The sequence below is a fragment of the Mercenaria mercenaria genome, chromosome 8 (assembly GCF_021730395.1).
Source record: "Mercenaria mercenaria strain notata chromosome 8, MADL_Memer_1, whole genome shotgun sequence".
In the NCBI taxonomy this organism is placed as follows: Eukaryota; Metazoa; Mollusca; class Bivalvia; order Venerida; family Veneridae; genus Mercenaria; species Mercenaria mercenaria.
Genome location: NC_069368.1, coordinates 28,053,519 through 28,060,683, shown reverse-complemented (window position 1 = coordinate 28,060,683; position 7,165 = coordinate 28,053,519).

The following is a 7,165-nucleotide window of genomic DNA, read 5'->3' as shown; positions in this document are numbered from 1 at the left end:
AGCTATAATAGAGATCAATATAACTGCACCTTTACTTATCCTACCAGGTGTTCGGTATTACAAAAGTGCTTCTATTGTAACATTTTGATACAAACAAAACTGTTTTATCTGCACTATTATTTACTTACTGGTACTTCATTTTATTATTGGCTTGTTAAAAGTTAATTTTTTACCATATGTAAGTTGACAAAATCATAGGAACCATGTTATGAGGGGTAAATCAAACACAAATGAATAAATCCTAAATATTTTTCTTGTGCAAAAAAGTATGATACTGTATCAAAAACACTTTTCATTTTCCACTCAATTGTGTAATTGCAAGGGAATTAACTAATAGATATCTCTGCTTATAAGTACTTGCCCAAGGCAAGAGTTGTCATTCTTTGTGGATCACAACTTTAAATTAAAAATTAAAATTTCTGTTATTGATATTAACAAAAGAATCATAAACTTCACATTTTTGAAATCATATTTGGTTATTTCAAGGACTTGGAAATCAATTTCTAGACTTTATTTAATGTATTACTATCATTGAAAATTTTAGGGTCTATCTCTACACTAGTATTCACATCTACAAGCTTTGTTCGTTTGCCTTGGGATTAACTCCCTGGGGCCGAAATGCGACTATAGGCGTTATATTTTCTACCCCCGTAGCGTCGATATCCGACTATACGCGCGTTATCAGGACTCCCCAGAACGGCGCTTGACGAGTATAGTCGCGGCACCGAGATCATGCAGATTGTGACATGTACTTGTTAATTTTTGATTATCTTGGAAAAAGCAAAATTATTTTGCATACTGGGTATTATTTCTCAGATGTTATTATTAGTGCTAATTAGTTCCCTTTTTAAAATAAGTGTATGTAATTATGCGGCCATGTAAAAACGAAATCCATTGTGTTTCGTTTATACTGTATTTCAAAGGAGTAAACTAATGTTGTCTGCCAAATATCTTTCTAAGAATAAAGAAAATATTCATTATCATGCAGCTTCTGACATATCAGTCGTCAAATGATAATTCAGACGATGATATTCCATTATCAGGGAAATGAATGGTCGGAAAAAGTTAAGTTTTAGACGGCTTAAATATTCATACACTTACATCGAATACGATAGAAACGAAAAACATGAACACAACAAAACATACTTTATAAAATACAAAAAACAACGTGACTGAATAAACATATGATTGTAAATTTAATAATCTTAAAAAGACTTTCAAAGGTAAATGTAAATATTACAACTTAACTGTCTCAGCACGAGTCACAAAACGTTTGTGTACATGCATGCATCAAAATTAACCATGATCGATATTCACACAAAACGGGTGTCAATTTTAAGTATGCTTGTGTAAATATTCTTTGTAAATATTGTATTTCTATTTATTGAAACTCAATGTCTTTACGTGTGAAAAAGCAAGAGAACCAGAAACGTTTAAATATTTTAACGCAGTAGGTTCGTTAAAACTGTAAATATTTCAAAGTGAAAATATTTTCTATTTGGATATAGTTTACCGATGAAATAGGGATAAAAGAATTTTTTTTTTCAAACTGTGAAGATTTTGTAAGTATATTGTGATATTCACCCATGATTCCCTGTTTAATTTCAATTGACTGCATGCGCGTGAGATTGTGATAAGATCAGAAAATGTTCTTCGACGTAAGGTGGTAATTCTTATCTCGCCGCAGCAGATATGTTACGATATCGGCCTCAGGGAGTTAATGCCATTTTCAACAGTATTTCAGTTATGTAACGATGGACAGTTAACCTAACCAGTGATCCTTGATTCTATACCAGAACAAATCTGTTGTTTGCAAGTAACTGCCGACTTCCTCATAAAAACAGGTTGAGGACGAATGGTGTCAGACACAATGTCTTTTATGAAATAGTCACGAAGAACATTCGCCTTGCGCGGGGCTCGAACTCACGATCCCGATAACCTTAGATCTGCGTTTTCTCTACTTAGCTAATTGGACGGGTACACACATCTTAAAGCTGGTATAGCTGCGGCCCGGGTAGACAACTAGGTGAAAGTACAAGTAGGTAGTGCTATCATAGACGTTAGTCTCTTATGTTTACAGTACATATGATATAGTGAGATCAACTAGAAGTTCCATTTATCAGTTTAGCTAAAGTGAGAACGTTGCTTATATAAGATATGAATATTTCGTAATACATTACAGAAAGAATAACTTCACATTTTCCTAACTATACCAGATCGTAAAATCATTCTGCTCTTCGTAGTTCAAGCACTACGTGACTATTTTTCTGACATGCGCAGTTGAAACGCCGCATGTCTTATACCCACGTCTAAAAATGAACTTTTGAGCCTTGCTAGTGAACCAAGTTAACTGCCTCATAGTTTTGAATCAAAATCAGTCGTTCTTCATTGACTATGTTGCAACGATAAATATACATGAATATACATTTAAGCCTATTATTTGTGTATCTGTACTGATATATGTGATCCCACATGTAAACGGCCATATGTTTAAATAGTCGTTGTGATTGTTACAAACAGAAATTATTACTTAAAAAAATGATTTTTCCTGTACAATTTCGAACTGACATGTATTTTAGCAGAACAAAGTTATAGCACTTTGTGAAATTAACGAAAGAAAACAACAATAATATTTGCATAACAATGATTGCGAATCATTGTAAATTTGTCAATAAACTCCAAATTTGTACCAGTACAACGTCTGCAAATGAAAATATAGAACCATAGATCTTGACTTATATAAACGAAATGGAACCAAATCGCAACCAAATAAAGCTAATTTTTATCTAAGGTCTGATAAACTTCGTAAATGACGGTGCTGTTTAACGCAGAACACAACAAGGGCATAACAGGCGGATGCAGATGTAAGTGGCCGTTTGGTCCGGACGTTTTTGTCTGTTACTGTAACTATTTGTTTGCAAAAGTGACATGCGCATTGTAACAGTCTGTGCATAACTGTACTTTTCTGACATGTGCAGTTAAAGCACCGTGCGAATGTATTTTCTGCCAATGGCATTAAGAGCGAGGTTATTGAGGGTACATTTAACACTCAACGCACATTTATCAATAATCAGTAAACAAGGTTAAACACAACTATGCATTGTGTTATTCTTGTTGCACAGTCTAATTAGGGTGTGTATATATATTTCACTGAGAAATGACACAGCGCTAATTATTATGAATAGGAGCTTTGTATTTACAAGTATTTCAAAACAGTAGGAAAAATCTGTGGCATTGTTGTCTTTGTCATACGATCTTCAGTTGTTCCGCTAATAAATACATAATACGGTCTGGAATTTAAATAACCTTAAGGTCTATGGGTGAATAACATTTTTATTTATTTTATTTAACCAAGTGAAAATTGAAGGACTTGTTTGTTTTAATTCAGGCTTTGGGCCAATATGATAATCATTTCATACACTTCTTAAATAACGTTACAAAAGAACGGTTTTGATTTGGGTCTTTGGAAAATATAATAAATATACAAATCATTTGAACGAAAGTAAGTACATATATACTGGCCGTCATAAGAAAGTACCCACTTAGTAATGTTGGTATACATTAAACAAAGAGCAAGTAATAGAGATATATTTCATTCTGGAAATAGACCAAACATTTTAGAATGTGGTTTAGCACCAAAAAGTGAATTGATTCAATACTAAAGCTCTAATTGTGTTGAAATGTGCAAACGGTGAAAACAAAAAGTAACAGACCTAATAGCATGTGTCCACCTCTAACATCAATACATGTTTGGCATCTTCGGCGCATACTGCGAATCAGACTTTGTATACAATACTGTGGGATTGTATTCCATTCATTTGCACTTGAATCAGCTGCTGACGGTTTTGGATGGTATTACCGTTATTGTAGACCCTGGGACCAAGTTGGTCCCACAAGTGCTCTATTGGACTGAGGTCCGCTGAACACGCAGGTCATTGTAAAATGTTAACGTTATTAGCTGCCAGTGATTCTTGGGGTCAGTCTGGCAGAGTATGGTCTTGCGTTATCTTGCTGAAACAAAGTGACGTCGGCGTGATTAGGAAGAAATGGTAGCACCTGCGGTTGCAACACATCATCGAAGTAACGCCGTGCCGTAAGGCTTCCGCCGACGAAGATGAGTGGTGTCCTATAGTTGCACGAGATCCCGCCCCATACTATAACACTCCCTCCTCCCAACCGTGGTGGCTGGCAAACACAATAGTCGGCATAACGGTCGTCGCGTCGACGTCATAATTTACGACATCTATCCGGCATATCCAAGCAGAAACGTGACTCTTCCCTGAACAAGACACATTGCCATTGACGCTGCGTCCATCGGAGATAATGTAGACACCAAATGATGCGATTTCCTTGACGTTTTGGTATTAACGTACAGCCTCGATATGCGTCATAGCTATGTAACACAGTTTCATGGAAGCGGCGACGTATAATTGACTCACTGACACGTTGCCCAAGGACACTTACAGTTTCTCGAGCAACCTGTACTGCAGTGCAAAACCTGAAACGCAGTTGCGAAAGCATAATATTGCACGATGTCTGCAATTTATTCGACGTGGCCCCTGCCGATATGACATACCACCCTCGATATTGCCAACGTCTTGGTTATCTTACCTGTCGGCTTGTTGTTACCATGCATATATCACGCTGTCACGAACAACAAACGCCTAAGGTTTGTTACATACACGAAAATCTTCCCGTATTATAACAGAATTGCCCTTGTTGGTACCATCAATTTATCAGGTTGCCACGAATAACAACCGCTGAGATTTGGTATGAAGAGAAATATTCTGTCTATATCATAACAGAAGCACTAACGTACTGGTCGGCTTGTTGGTACAATACAGCTATATAGTTACCACGAATAAGAACCGCTGGAGATTTGATATGTAGATTAACATTTTTCCATATTTTGACGAACCGCCGCCATGCCACTCGGCTTCTTGCACACATTTGTAAACAAATCTGTCATCTTGCCACCAGTTCGCCCTGCCCGGCCGGCAATTCTTTTGAGACTGAAACGTCTTTCGTCCGTAAACAAACCACTTACCGAATTGCACGTAACCCCGTGCCACCTCAAGCGTTGTTGCCAATGTGATGCCGTTTCGTCAGAATAATTCCTTTACTGGTCTCTTTGCACTGAATTAAACATATATCTAAAAATCGAATTACACGTACTTGGATGTTTACCAGCATTATCAAACATTAAGTATTCTCAACAGTGATTCTACCATTTATTTAAATTATCGTTGTGCATATGCATAATACTGTATACTTCCGCTGCATACAAACTCAATGCCAAAACCAAATTGATTACCCGCTCCATTTTCTTCAGAATAAAAAAATAACTTTTTTTTGAAAATCAGCTTCTCACTTCAATTTTTGCCGACCGATTTCAAAATTTCAGAGCGGGCCTTTTTCACTGTGTATATGGCATTTTTTCACTGTATTGCGACAGGGATTCAGGATTCTTTTAATCATAATTGTCAATTATAACACTAGGACATGTTTCAGCCACTGTATTTGTCTCAATAATTGCACCAGTATGCAAAATTGACAACCGATATGACAGATTGTGTAAATGAATCTAGGAAAGTAATTAGGAAGAGTTTTTGCGAGTCAGTTTCTTCTCAAGATGGACATCAACATCTCAGTATTTAAAGCAGTGTCATCAAATAATAATTGCTAATAAGAACAAAAGTTTTGCTGCGATCTTTATACACATATATATCAGCAATAATTGGGTTAAATGATGAACAGGTGATATAATTCAGTTTGGACGTTACATCATGGAAATTGAATTTTGTATGTGTGATACGACAGTAATTGTTTCAGGCAGCTAAAGTAATAATGATTCTGTCATCAGAAATGTGTTGTGATTCCACGTTGTCCCGTTAGTTCTTTAGCAAGGAGGCAGCAGATATTGTTTACAAACTGCCAATTTCGCTAAATCTTAGTCGTAAAAATGACTCGTATTAAATACAGTTTCTGAATATCGTCACATGATTTGTCACTTCTAAAAGGTTGATCAAATTGCCTATCAAATATATTGGTTTCGAGTGACTTACAGTTTCGGCAATTTTAATATTTTTTTTACACATGGAAAGAATTAAGTTCTCCTACCTAGTACCCAGGCCATGAATCCATGATGTGTACACCTTACCTTCAGGTCAAAAATGGGTAAAAATCCTGTGATAAAAATGGAACAAGTATGCTGTCTATTCTGTTTGTGCATTTTTAGGACAAGTATAGTAAGGGCAATGGAACTACATACATGTGTTTGTGTAATACATTTGTACCGTCTGATATTTGTAAAATACATACTTTTGAGTTTATTTAGGGTTCAAGCCTTTGACATCCAAATCCGTACATTCACCTAATAGTATTATGGTTTCTGTTATACACTACATGGCAGTAAACAGCTTTCTTTTTCTTATGTAGTGAGATAAAATCCAAAGATGAACCCTTTGTTTATGCGGCTAGAACATTGGTTTTTCCTAGGATACAAAGTTAGCCGACACATCAATTCTATACACTAGAAATATTGTTAAATTGCGAGATGTTCTTGTATCCGCCTGCTGTCTTTTCAGCTTGACTACATCTTTAACACTGGAGTCGGATGTTGAGTAGCTACCATGTATTTTTGGGACAGTTTGTCATTGAACCTTCCATATCTAAGGTTCTTTTATGTTTTCTCAAGCCCTTTTTTATATGTTTTGGCAGTATTTGTTGATTCTTGTGACAAGGCAATTTTTCCTTCAAATCGCTCCTCGTTCGCTCCAAAAATAGGTGAAATTAAGAAAAGGTATTTTTATTTTTATTTCGCTCACTCCTACTTCTTTGGAAACAAATCCGATGACCAAGTTAATTTGGTGTGGCCCAAAACAATGATTTTGATCAACGATTAAATCCTATTTAGGGTCTTTAAACTTGTCTTGTTTATAACAGTATGGACTGTTTTAAATCTTTACATATTGTCGGTTTTGATCCGTATCTAATTGCTCTTATACGGAACGAGCATGCGCAGTGATAAAAAAAATACTAATGTATACGTTATAAAGACTTATTTGTGACAATTATTCTCAAAGGCAAAACATGGCGGCAATGAGCCCAGGATATTAGGGCAAAAATATACAGTTGTTAAAGGTAAATAACAATTTGTTGTGCT